The sequence below is a fragment of the Pleurodeles waltl genome, chromosome 2_2 (genome assembly GCF_031143425.1).
Source record: "Pleurodeles waltl isolate 20211129_DDA chromosome 2_2, aPleWal1.hap1.20221129, whole genome shotgun sequence".
NCBI lineage: Eukaryota > Metazoa > Chordata > Amphibia > Caudata > Salamandridae > Pleurodeles > Pleurodeles waltl.
Window position 1 is genome coordinate 938,475,271 of NC_090439.1, and position 14,326 is coordinate 938,489,596.

A 14,326-nucleotide genomic window follows, 5' to 3' on the forward strand; every position below is an offset into this window, starting at 1 on the left:
ACAGCACCCGTCGCACCTTCCCACTACGCCGGCTCCATTCGGAGCCGGCGTCCTCGTGGGAAGGTAGATTTACCCTGGGCTGGCGGGCGGCCTTTTGGCGGCCGCCCGCCAGCCCAGGGCAAATCTCAAAATACCCTCAGCGGTCTTGTGACCGCGGAGCGGTATTTTGACGGGGGAACATTGGCTGGCGGCCTCCGCCGCCCGTCAATGTCAGAATCACCCCCTAAGTCAGAAGGTAACTTTTTAACCGAGGCCTCCCGCGACTTGTAGCCGAGCAGGGCTCCATCGCGGTCGGCCTGAAACTTTGACTTTGCCCCGGTCCTGGTGCAACCAGATGACCCGATTGGCGCTTTTTGTTTCTAAGCGCTAGAAAAATAATAATTCTTTAAAAATTCATATCTCCGGTTCCCCTGAACCGATTTTAATCGTTTTTGTGTCATTTTAAAGATAAAAATACAAACTATTTTTATAAATTGGTTTTGGATTTTTAAACTGTTTCCTGTGTTTTATTTAATTACTGTTTTGTGATATTTGAATGCTTTACACACTGTCTCCTAAGTTAAGCCTTGACGCTCGTTGCCAAGCTACCAAGGGTTGAGCTGGGATTAATTTATTGAGACCTAACTGTACCTAGGTGGAGGTTAGTGGCTTGTTGCTAGGTGTAGGTACCTACCTGCCCTTACTAATAACCCATTTTCCAACAACTGTAGATTGTGCCTCTTGACAAAACTTAATATAAATTTGTAAAAAAACAAAAAAACAAAGGTCATGCCTCAACATACTCATAAAGGGTTTGCCATTAGTCTATTGTGATACCAGACAACAGAGGAAGGCAGGAAATTCAAAACACCATTAGGGGTGGAAACCGCCAGAACCTTTTCATACTTCATAGTGGTGACCAAGTGTAAATAATGGACCCTCAGACCAACTAGAGTCAGAAGGACTGCTGTGCTGCCCTGCTGCAAGAACAACTGCTACTCTGCTGTCTTGCTGCTTGAGTGAAAGGACTGAACCTACATCTTGAACCCAGGACCACCAGAATGACTCCAATGGCCCTCCTGATCAGAGCCTCAGGGACAGAAAAGGCTTGAACCCTCTTGAGTCAAGCACCTGGACTCAGTCTGCTGTGAACCTTGCACCCCCCCCCCCCAAGTTGTGTCATCCCAGTTCTGGACCCTGGGAAGTTGGACTGAAAGTGCTCTGCCAGCTACTGTGTCCTGTGAGCAGAATCAACCAAATGCGACTCATCTCCTTGAAGCCCACTTTGAATCCACCACTGCACGATGTATCCTCAAAGAAGGCCTTCGCATTGCAAGTGCCTTATCAACGGCATCCTCAACAAAGATGAAGAACTCTGCATCTCATCAATGGCATCGCAGCCTTGCAACTTCTTGGAACTGCTGCTGCATGACACATCCTTCGACACCGAATCTCACAACGCTCTGCAACCAGGATTTAAGGTTCTCTTGTTCAGTAGACTAGCTTGGTGCCAGTCCACGCACCATTGTGGTCAGCCTTAACTTTACCCCGATCTGGTACAACCAGATACCCACAATTGGGCTTTGTGCTTCTATGCACTATTTTTTCTGAAAATTGTAAAATTGCATATTTCTTTTTCTACTGATTTTTTGTTGTTATATTTTCAAATAATGCATTAAATTTTAATCTTTGTTTCTAATTTGGTGTAGGATTCTTGTGTTGTGTTTTCACTTTAATACTATTTGAAGTACTTCACAAATACTTTCACATTACCCTCAGGGTAAGCGTGATTGCTGTGTGCCAAGCTACTGGAGGGTCTAGCACTGGTTAATTTGTGATTTGCTTGTGTTTCACACTGACTGAGATTGTGGTTGTTGCTTGAGAAGGGTTTCACCCCTCTCAACCCGTAACCTAGCTTGTAACACATGGCAATTTTGTTAGGTCAAATGACACCTTAAAACTGCACTACAGGCTGCAGTGGCAAGCCTGACACATGCTCTGCAGAGCTACTTTAGTGGGGGCCCAATGAGAGCTGCAGTCCACTAGCAGCATTACATGTATATGCCCTACATACATAACGTACCAATAATAGGGACTGATAAATAAATCCAATGTATCAGTCAGGTGCAGGGCAATTGTATCATGTATGTAATGGAGACCACAATCAACTTAACACTGGTGAACAGGACTAAAAGTCCAAAAAACATAAAATAAACAGATTCAGCAAAAGAAGGTAAGGGTAGGCTAAAATCTGGGATGACCCTGCAGAGAGGGCCAATTCTGACAGACACTCAATGATAATATGTTGTATAGTATACCACTTGACAATGTCAATAAGCAATGTTTACCGAAAAATTGGCCTTTTTGACATTAACCCAAATGAGCTATGGTTAGTAGTACACTTGCTTCAACAAATTTGGGACCAAGCTTAAAAACAAAAAGAGAGTGGACTGTCTAATATAATCTCATATTTAAACAGGCAATGTTCTACAACCACACTAAGGGGTTTATTTGAAGTTTGGCTACCAGGTCATTCCATCACACATTTGGCGATGTCTCTAACCCTGTCCTTCAAACCCTCTCCATCAAATTCCCAATCCACTCGCTCTATTAAGAGTCAGGCGAATCATCATGTTTTTGCCATCTGGCCTGACTGACATTCAGCTAATTGTCAAAGTCCGTCTGATGTCTGTACTATTTAGGATAGACTTTAACATACATTTTTTTCCTGTTTGAACCAGTCACGGAAAGCCTGGCAGCCCACAATAGGCAGACTTTCAGGAATTTCTTACAGCAAGGTTAATGCGAAATGCAGCAAATCACATGAGATTATGCCTGCACAAAGGAAATTTTGCATAGGACCAAGTAAAATTTCACTTGCATCATTATTCATAATATGTATTGATGAAACCTCTCTGTGTTATGCAATCTTGAAGTTCTTTTAGGGTTAGAAAAAAACATGTTAAAAAATGTGATGCTGGAATGGAACGTTCGAACAGTCTTAGTTTGTGTGGTTTAAGAACGCTGTTTGTGCTTTGAGTTTTTTAAAGTTTTAGAACTCTTTGTGAAAAATATATTTAAATTTCTTCTGCACATTACATTTTTGGGGGATCATAAACATATTTTTTTCATTTCTCGAATAACATGCCAAAGTGTTTATGTTTTATTTTGTGATTACTTTGATTTACAAAAATAAGTACAGATTTCAGACATGTCCCAAATAAACCCAGTGTGATAGGAGAGAACTTGTAGGGGTGGGGTCAAGGGAGGGATCTGGGACTTGATCCTATTAACTCTCAGCCATAAGAGTGCTGCTCAAAAGGCTGGGTCCATTCAGAGAGGGCATGCCTTTGTGTAGGTCACAGCCTGAGAGCCTTCCAATCCCCTCCAAATAACAAGCATTAGCAAGGACAATTGCTCCTTTTTATATAAGAGCTATTGGCAATGTGTAGACTTAAGGAGGGGGAAGTAGAGTGTCCTAGAGTTGAGCAGAAGGGAGTAGAGTTCATTGGTTCAGTGGCAGAGAGTGTCGCAGACTGCAGTGTCATAGAGTGGAGTAGCATATACTGGAGTGCAGTTGGATGGAATATGCTGGAGTGGGTTGGATTGGATTGAGGTAGTAGGGTGGATTGGATTGGGATATAGTGGGGTGAACTGGATTGGGATAGAGTGGGATGGATTGAGTGGGGTGGACTGGAGTGGGTGACTTGGATAGGGTTGATTGGATTCACTTGGGCTGGATAGAAATGGGGGGAAGTGGATTGGGGTGGACTGGAGTGGGTTGGATTGGAGTGGGGTGGATCAGGTTGGATTGGGTGGGTGGATTGATAGGAGTGATAGGACTAGGGTGGGGTGGATTGGATTGGAGTGGATTGGATTAGAGTGCAGTGAGGTGGTTTCGAGTGGGGTGAAGTGGAGTGGGGTAAACTGGAGGACGGAGGACTGGATTGTAGTGGGATGGACTGAGTGGGGTTGATTGAATTGGAGTGGGGTGTTTAGGACTGGGGTTGGGAGAATTGAACTGGAATGGGATGGATTGGACTAGAGTGGGGCGGATCGGTCTAGAGAGTGGTGGATTGGACTGGAGTGGGATGTATTGGATTGGATTGAGTGGGGTGGATTGTTTGGAAAAGGGTGGATTGGAAAGGGGTGAGGAATGGATTGGAGTTGAGAGGTGGATTGTGTTAGAGTGGGTGGACTGGATGGGATGGACTGGATAGGGTAGATTTTATTGGAGTGGGGTGGATTGAAATGGGGTGAGGGACTGGATTAGGTTCTGGGATTTGATTGAGCTGGGGTGGATGGGAGTGGGGTGGGTTGGAGTGGGATGATTGGAATGGGGTGGATTGGAGTGAGGTGTGTTAGATTGGGGTGACCTGAATTGGGGTGGGGTGGACTTGAGTTGGGTGTAATGGATTCAGTGGTGTGGACTATAGTGGGGCGGAATGGAGTAGGGTGGAATGCAGTGGAGTGGATTGGTTTGAGTGGGATGCATTATAGTCGATCGGATTGGGGTGGATTGGATTGGAGTAGGGTGCATTGGATTGGAGTGGGGTGGACTGGGTTGGGATATGGTGGCGTGGACTGGATTGGGGTGATGTGGATTGGATAGAAGTAGATTACAATGGGGTGTGGGATTGGAGTGTGGTAGGTGGATTGGAGTGGAGTGCATTTGAGTGGGGTAGAAATTTTGGACTGGGGTGCGTTTGATTGGGGTGGATTGGGCTGGATTTGACTGGACTGTATTGGAGTGGGGTGAATTAAGGTGGACTGGAGTGGGGTGGGTTGGAGTGGGGTGGGGTGGTTTGGAGTCAGGTGGATTGGAGTAGGGTAGATTAAGATTGACTGCGTTGGATTCGAGTGGGATTGATTAAGGTAGATTGAATTGGAGTGATAATGGATTGGACTGGAGTGGAGTGAATTGGGTTGCAATGTATTTGAGTGTGGTGGAATGGATGTGAGTGGGTGGATATGTTGGACTGGATTTGTAAGGTGGATTGGAGTGGGGTAGATTGTTTTGGACTGGAGTGGGGCAGATTGAAGTGGGACAGATTGTTTTGGATTGGAGTGGGGCAGCTTTGAGTGGGGTAGATTTAAAATGGACAAATTGTTTTGGATTGAAATGGCAAATTAGAATGTGGCAGATTGTTGTGGATTGGAGTGGAGCATATTGTTTTGGATTACAGTGGGGAAGATTGTTTTAAATTGGAGTCAAGTAGATTGGAGATGGGTAGATTGTTTTGGATTCGAGTAGGGCAGATTGGTGTGGGGCACATTGAAGTGGGGCGTGGCACATTGTTTTGGACAGGAGTGGGGTAGATTGTTTTTGATTGGAGTGGGGCAAATTGTTTTGGATTTGAGTGGAGCAGGTTGATTTGGATTGGAGTGGGGCAGATTGTTTTCGATTTGAGTGGGGCAGATTGTTTTGGAGTTGGCAGATTGTTTTGGACTGCAGTGGGGCAGACTGCAGTGGGGAAGATTGCTTTCAACTGGAGTTAGACAGATAGGAATAGGGCAGATTGTTTTGGATAGGAGTGTGCAGATATTTTTAATTGCAGTGGGGCAGATTGTTTTGGTTTGGGGTGGGCAGATTGTTTTGAATCGGAGTGGGATCGATTGGAGAGTGACAGACTGTTTTAGATTGAAGTGAGGAAGATTGGAGTGGAGCATTGTGAAGTGGAGCTGATTGTTTTGCACTGGAGTGGGGCAGATTGTTTTGGATTGGAGTGGGGCAGATTGGAGTGGAACAGATTGTTTTGGATTGGAGTGGGGCAGGCTGAAGTGTGACAGATTGTTTTGTATTGGAGAGGGCCAGATTATTTTGGATTGGCGTGGGGCAGATTAGAGAGGAGCAGATTGTTTTGAATTGGAAATAGGGCAGATTATTTTGGATTGGTTTGAAGCAGATTGTTTTGGATACGAGTGGGGCAGATTGGAGGGGGCGGATTGTTTTGGATTGAGTGGGGCAGATTGTTTTGGATTGGAGTGGGGCAGATGATCTTGGATTGCAGTAGGACAGATCGTTTTGGATTGCAGTGGGGCAGAAGGTTTTGAACTGGAGTGGGGTAGATTGGCGAGGGGCAGATAGTTTTGAATTGTAGTGGGACAGATTTGAGTGAGACAGAGTGGAGTGGGCCAATTGTTTTGGACTGGAGTGGGACAGATTGTTTTGGATTGGAGAGGGACTAAATGTTTTGGACTGCTGTGGGGCAGAATATTTTGGCTTTGAGTGGGGAGATTGGTTTGAATTGGAGTGGGGTACACTGGAGAGGGGAACATTGTTTTGGATTGGAATGGGCACATTTGAAGGGGTAGACAGGAGTGGGGCAGAGTGGATTCAAGCAAATTGTTTTAGACTAGAATGGGGCAATTGCTTTGGATTGGAGTGGGGCAGAGAAGAGTGGGGCAGTTTATTTTGGATTGGATTGGAGCAGATTGGATTGGAGAAGATTGCAGTGGGGCAGACTGAAGTGGGGAAGATTGTTTGGGACTGGGGTGGGGTACATTGTTTTGGATTGGAGTGGGGCAGATTGTTTCAGATTGAGTAGGGAGGTTTGAAGTGGGGCAGATTGTTTTTGACTGGAGTGGGGCAGATTGATTTTGATAGAGTGGGGCAGATTGTTTTGGAGTATGGTATATTGTTTTGGATTGGAGTGGGGCAGACTAGAGTGGGATTGATTGTTTTGGATTGGAGCGGGCAGATAGTTTTGGATTGCAGTGGGGCAGATTGTTTTAGAGTTGGGTAGATTGGTTTCGACTGGAGTGGAGCACATTGCTTTGGGTTTGAGGGGGCAGATTGAGTGAGGCAGCTTTTTTTCGACTGGATTGGGGCAGGCTGGTATGCAGCACATTGTTTTAGAATTGAGTGGGTCAGATTGAATTGAGGCAGATTGTTTAGATGTATGGTATATTGTTTTGGATTGGTGTGGGGCAGATTGTTTTGGGCTGGAGTGGGGCAGATTGAACTGGGGCAGATTAGAGTTGGGGTGAATTGTTTTGGATTGGAGTGTGACAGATTGGACTGGGGCATATTAAAGTGGAGCAGATTGTTTTGGATTTTAGTAGGGCAGATTGATTTGGAATGGAGTGGGGCAGATTCTTTTTTGGATTGGAGTGGGGCAGAGTTGGGTGGGACAAATTGTTTTTGATTGTACTGGGGCATATTGTAGTGGGGCAGATTCTTTTGGAGTGGGCAGATTCTTTTGGAATAGAGTGAGGCAGACTGCAGTAGGGCAGAATGTTTTGGATTGGAGTGGGGCAGATTGTATTGGACTGCAGTGGTGCTGATTCTTCTGTTGTCAAGTGGGTAGAGTGTTTTGCATTGGAATGGCGTAGATTAAAGAGGAGCAGGTTGTTTTGGATTGGAGTGGGGCAGATTTGAGTAGGGAGAGTGAAATGGACTGGAGTGGGGTAGATTGTTTTGGATTGGAGTGGGGCAGGCTGGAGTTGGCAGATTTGAGTGGGGCAGATTGTTTTAGGATTGGAGTGGAACAGATTGGAGTGGGCAGATTGTCATGGATTTGATTGGGAAGATTGTTTTGGATTGCAGTGGGGCAGATTGTTTTGGAGAGGAACAGATTGGTTTGGACTGGAATGGGGCACATTTGAGTGGGGCATATTGGAGTGAAGCAGATTGTTTGGGATTGGAGTGAGGCAGATTGGAGTGGGGCAAATTGTTTTGGATTGGAGTGGGGCAGATTGGAGTGGAGCAGACTGTTTTGGAGTGTGGCAGATTGTTCTGGATTAGAGTGTGGCATATTGTTTTGGAGTGGGCCAGATTGTTTTAGAATGGGGCAGATTCTTTTGGATTAGAGAAGACTGCAGTGAGGTAGACTGTTTTGGATTGGAGCAGGGAGATTACAATGTGGCAGATTCTTTTGGACTGGAGTGAGGCAGATCTTTTTGGAGTGGGGCAGATTGTTTCAGAAAGGAGGAGATTCTTTTGGATTGGAGTGAGGATGATTGTTTTGGATTGGAGTGGGGCAGATTGTTTCAGAGTGGTGCAGATTGTTTTGGATTGGAGTGTGACAGACTGGAGCGTGGATGATTGTTTTGGATTGGAGTGGGCAGATTGTTTTAGACTGAAGTGGGGCAGATTATTTTGGATTGGAGAAGGGCAGATTTTAATGGGACAAATTCTTTTGGATTGGAGTGGGGCAGATTGGTTTGGATTGGAGTGGGACAGATTGGAGTGGAAAAGATTTGGAGAATCCAGTGGATTGTATTGGGATGAGTGATTTGGAATGGAGTTGGATCGATTGGACTGGTTGATTGGATTGGATTGGATTGAGTGGGATGGATTAATGTGGGGTGAGGTGGGGTGGATTGACGTTGATTGGGAGTGGGTTTGATGGGGGTATACTGCACGATTATGTGTTAAAACATAGTTTTTCATATTAATCATAACAAAGAAATAATGTCCCTTTGCAATATTTAGAAGAAGATAATCATTTTCATTTGGGAACAGTGCCCATGAGCAAAAACAAGTCAAGAGATGAGTGAAAAGTGAGAAAAGAAGTCTTGTCAAAATAAAAGAAAGTTAACTATAGAAAATAAAACTTTGCAATTTTGTTTGTCCTGCCAGGGACATTTTTGCCAGTCACTCGCCTTCTGTTTTCAGGGCACTAGAATTAAAAATATATATATATATATATGTCTATATATTAACTCAATCAAGTCGGGAGCAGCAGATGGGCACTGATTAAGTTGAATAAATAAGTGCTTGGTCCCTGCTCCACAGAAAGGAGCGGAAATTATGTCATGCTTGCAGTGACAAATTACGAAGGATGCAAAGCAAGCCATTAAATTGTTTTCAACGGGTGGACTCCGATCCCTTTTTTGTTATCATGTGTCTCACAAGTGAGATGCATGCACTAGAGAATGCTCTTGCATGGTCGGCCTTAAAAACAAACAGAGACTCCCACTGACGTTCTGAGGGTGCTGCAAAACCCGGTGAACATTAGTTGTAATCAGCCTCCACGCAAGGATTTGGAAACCCGTTTACTGCAGCAGTTTTCAACTAAAAGTTTCTTCGACCATGTGAAATTGGCTTCTTATTGGTTGACTGTCTGAAAAGAACTAGGATCATGTGTCACACAGTTGCACCCTGTGAGTAGGCAGGATTGTTCTTTGAAATAAAACTGAACTGAACTCAGAGGAACAGGGGTGCGTTTGCGAAGAGGTTTGGGTCCTTGAAAGCCTTAAAGCAGTAAGCAATGATGTCCTAAATGATTTACATTTTGTAGTTGAGCATTTCCGACAGCAATATATATATGGCAGTTGTCATTTTAGGTCTACCAACAAAGCTCTGTTTACTCAATTTAAGATATGCTGGCCTGTTGACGCAGTGGAGAAAAAGTTTTATCGCATGAAAAATGTCTAGTGTAATTTCCATATTGAAAAGCAAACGTTACCCAGTGTAGATTCAGGAATGCTCACGATGACCTCATGAAATGGCAGAGAAAAATGTATGTTGCATAAGTACCTAATAGCATATTATTCCGTTTTTAAAACGCAAGTCAGGCCACAATTTGACTAAAATGAAAAGCCTAGCCGTTGGCCTCGGCGGGATATTGCGTTTCCAACTGGTCGGAGTTCAATTTCCAGCGCGCTGATCATTTCTGACAGTTTAGGTGCTTGTTCATCTATAGTCTCATCAGGAATTTCCTCTAGGTCATTACCAGAGAAAGGTTTTGTCACTACACCAACAATTTTAGCAACTTTCATTAGAGGCCTGGTCAGCGCCTGTCAGCAGCACGAATCCCCTTCTATGCACAGCCTGCTTTGCACTTTCCATTACAGTATGTTCAGCCCTGCAATCATTTTCTCAATTGTTCTCTCATTGTGCATTTGAATCAAAGTAAGAATCGCCGTCTTTGCCCCTGAAACGGCCAAGGAGAGATTTCAGCTTTCCTGCCTCTGGTTCTCGAGGCTGACAACAGGAAATCCATTTGCACGACAGTCCCCTCTAATGTGAGTTTCCAGCAAAATCAATGATGGGCAGATCCAGGCAAAGCAAATTACACAGAAAATTACCCTTTACAATGCGACTGTTGTGATGCTAAGGGACGTATTGAGAAGCATGAAATATTGCTTTCTGAAAAAATGATAGCCACTTCATACTTTGTATTTCTTCGATTTATGCAGGTCTGTGGGCACTGCAAATGGAATGATGACTCTCATAGGATAAATAGCCACCTGCCTCTTTGAAATGTTTGTCAACACTAGTATTTGTTGTGTCAATGTAAACGTCAGGCTGAGATAATACGAATCCCATATAGATATCGTTCATTCCTTATGCTGATAATGACTTGAAGACTGCTTACCATTTTAAGAGCATTTGTAAAGTATGTTAACAGAAAGTCAGCTTCGCGGCCGCTAGTAAGTGTGTCGAAACACATACTGCACCTATTCCCTTCAGAATCCTAAAACCGATGTACTTTGATAAATGTATTTATGGTATTATGATCCTTAAAGGCAAGTCACAAACACGTGTGTTTTTTCTGAGTATTCCAGAAATGAGTTAGACGTTCTTTATCAGAAACAAGTCATCCATTTGTGGAGAAAAGAGCATAACATTCTCCAACTAAACTATAGTACAAAAATATAGTAAAGGGCTTCTATAGCGCAATAAGAATGGGGGCGAACATTGTGCAACTGCTGATAACGTTCCATAACACAGCGTAATTGAGATGCCTAGAGTAGTGTCTAGATTGTGGGGTGGGTACACAAAAGAGTGGAAATGTTCACAGTGATCTAAAAACAGATGGACCATATAGGTATCATACCCATTCGTTATTCATGGCTACTGTTTATAAGTTTCATGAGAAGGTTAAAGATTAGTTTAATGCCCATGCTTTTCATGATCATTTATATGCATTACAAATATTTATTTTAATGTATGGCTGCCACAAGCCTGCCGTAGAAGCAATATTGCTTGTTTCTTAAAAAAACTGCAGGCGAATGCACTGAGGTGCAGGGAGGGTCTTGACTGATGTTTAAATGATATACAAGAAAGACGCTAGATATGATCATTGTGTCATGTAAGGTTGCAGAATTAGCATAAATGGCAACTCTTGGGTTTGACTTGTATAGTGCTTGAGCCATTCATGGCAAACATATTGGCCCAGGTTTACCAAATAGTCGTGCAGAGCGGTGCAGCAGCAAACAATGTGGTGCTATGTGACAGGGAGGGAGCACAAAAACACCATATTTACAGAGATATGGCTCTCTCCTCTCCCTCAGTGGTGTAACAAAGGCCCTCACAGTCCCCATGGTGCAAGGGGTCCCCGAGCTCCAGGGGGCCCCCTCAGTAAAATAACCTGGCCTGAGAGCTCCTGAGTGAGTTTGAAGTGGGATCCACTTCATGTACTTGGCAGGGGCACTCCCTCAAGGTTTGTCACACCACTGCTCTCCCTAGCTCCAGCACTGATTTTAGCTGCTGTGCACCAGACTCACACCTTTGTGCCACAGTGCAGGAGTATGTCTGTGAGTCTAGCATGGGTTTTGTACTGGAAGCGTACCCTTCCATTACAAAATACTATGCTTAGACACACTTTAAAACTTTTCTCACATTATATGTGTGATGCACAGTGCAGCATGCATGAAAAGGTGGAAAAGAAAGGATAAATTTAAACATTTCTCCGTTTAACATCTGCTCTTAAAAGGCATTAATGTGTGGTGCTAAAACCTGTCTAGTACTGTTTGTAGGCAGGATTTTGCAACAAAAGGCAAGAGTGGTTGCATGGGAACGCCCATGTACCACCTATGTAACGCCCCTTGGTGCTAAGTTATGCAAAGAAATGCTTCATACTGGTTGTTAGAAATGGGGTCTTTGGTTGGCAGTCAGGTTTCCCCCTGTCCAAGCAAGGACCCTCACTCTAGTCAGGGTAAGTCGCACACAATCCAAATTATCCTGTGCCCACCCTCTGGTAGCTTGGCACTGAGCGGTCAGGCTTAACTTAGAAGGCAACGTGTAAAGTATTTGTGCAATAAATCATACAATAACACAATATAGCACCATAAAAATACACCACACAGTGTTTAGAAAAATATATAATATTTATCTGGGTATTTGCAGGTCAAAAACGATAAAAGATGCAATAAGAATTTGTAGAGATATCACTGAAAAGTGATATGAAGTGTCTTAAGTCTTTAAAAAGCAAACAAAGTCTCTTTCAAGCACAAAATTTGGAGTGAAAAATCTCCGCAAAGGGCCGCAGAGGAGGAGATACGTGGAAAAATGGTGTGTGAGTCGGTTTCGCCCCGTCACACACGGACTTGTGTCGTTATTTTTCACACGGGGAAGACGTGAGTCGATTTCCGGCACGCGGACAGGTCTCTTCTGTGGGTTGTGGGGTTTTCAGACACCCCGGGGTCTGTGCGTGGAATCCTGGGCTTGTTGTCCGGCTGCGCGTCGTTCCGGTGGGCTGTGCATGGAATTTTTTTCCTCACGGCAGGCTCTGCATCGATTTCCTCTCTGGAAGTCAGGCGGCGTTGTCCAGGCGGGCGGTGCGTCGAAGTTCCGATCGCACCGCAGGCGTCGCGTTGATCTTTTACTTGCGGGGTCGAGCGCCATCTTTCCAGATCACCGTGCGTGAATTTTTCACCGCGGCGCAAGCTGTTTGTCTAATTTTTCAGCGCACAAGGAGTCCAGTTGAAAGACAGAAGTCTTTTTGGTACTGAGACTTCAGGGAATAGGAGGCAAGCTCTATCCAAGCCCTTGGCGAGCACTTCTGCAGCAAGGCAAGAGGTCAGCAAGGCAGCAGGCCAACAGCAAGGCAGCAGTCCTTTGTAGAAAGAAGTCAGGTGAGTCCTTTGGGCAGCCAGGCAGTTCTTCTTGGCAGGATGCAGGTTCTGGTTCAGGTTTCTTCTCCAGCAAGTGTCTGAGGTGGTAGGGCAGATGCCCTGTTTTATACTAAAATGTGCCTTTGAAGTGGGGGAGACTTCAAAGAGTGGCCTAGAAGTGCACCAGGTCCCACTTTCAGTTCAATCCTGTCTGCCTGGGTCCCAGAAGGGGGTGTGGCAGTCCTTTGTGTGAGAGCGGGCCCTCCACCCTCCCAGCCCAGGAAGACCCATTCAAAATGCAGATGTATGCAAGTGAGGCTGAGTACCCTGTGTTTGCGGTGTGTCTGAGTGAATGCACAAGGAGCTGTTAACTAAGGTAAACATCCTTTATGCCGAATTTTTTATAACGAAGTCCTGGTTAACGAAAGCGGAACAACGCTTTCTTTAACCACGACTTCGTTATTTTGTGCCTTAACCACGCATGTCCTGAACAACGAACATGCATGGTTAAGGTACAAACAAGGGAGTCGGCTGAGGAGGACGACGCAGATGACAAGGTGACGACTCAGGTAAGTGGGGGGTTTTAGGTTTTGGGGTGGGGTTGGGGGGGTGGGACGTTTTTGGTTTTGGGGAGTGGGTGGGGGGTCGGGGGTTTTAGGTTTTGGGGTGGTGTTGGGGGGGTGGGGCGTTTTTGGTTTTGGGGAGTGGGTGGGGGGTCAGGGGGTTTTAGGTTTTGGGGTGGGGTTGGGGGGGTGGGGTGAGGGATGTAGGGTGAATGGTGCCTATTGCTAATGATTTTATCAGGAATGCCTTTACAACGAAATATCGTTGTTAAGGCATTCATGGTAAAATCATTAGTAGTAAAGACGAGGTCGGTGTTCCGACCTCGTTGTTAAGGTTAGTAGTAGTTTAAGATTCGGTGTTCCGTCATATAACCGTCAACTAAGCCTAGCCAGACGTGGATTGTAAGGCACAGAAAGATTTAAGCGCAAAGAAATGCTCACTTTCTAAAAGTTAGAAATGGGGTCTTTGGTTGGCAGTCAGATTACCCCCTGTCCAAGCAAGGAACCTCACTCTAGTCAGGGAAAGTCACACACAATCCAAATTATCCTGTGCCCACCCTCTGGTAGCTTGGCACTGAGCAGTCAGGCTTAACTTAGAAGGCAATGTGTAAAGTGATGATAATAACAAGTTTATTAGTTAATTAAAACCATAAAACTTTTCCTTCCACGTAAACAATAACAGAACAATTTTAGTTCAAAAAGACAATTACAGTTCTTTGGCTTAGGGTGAAATGGTAAGTAAAATTTCCTTCCACATACATTTTTTAGAAAAAACATACTAGTGCTATAAGGCATTGATAATAGGGCAACAGAACAATCTTATTGAAGGTAAGAAAAAATACAGCGCCAAATAAAATCTTGTGTTTAAAATGAAATGATATATGAAGTTTTCCTTCCACAAAGAAATATAAACAGTAACCCAATGAGGTATTGGTAAAAATAGGGCAAAGTGTGAAGAGACCTTCTATCGATTTTATTTACCCCTACTTAAGTCTGGT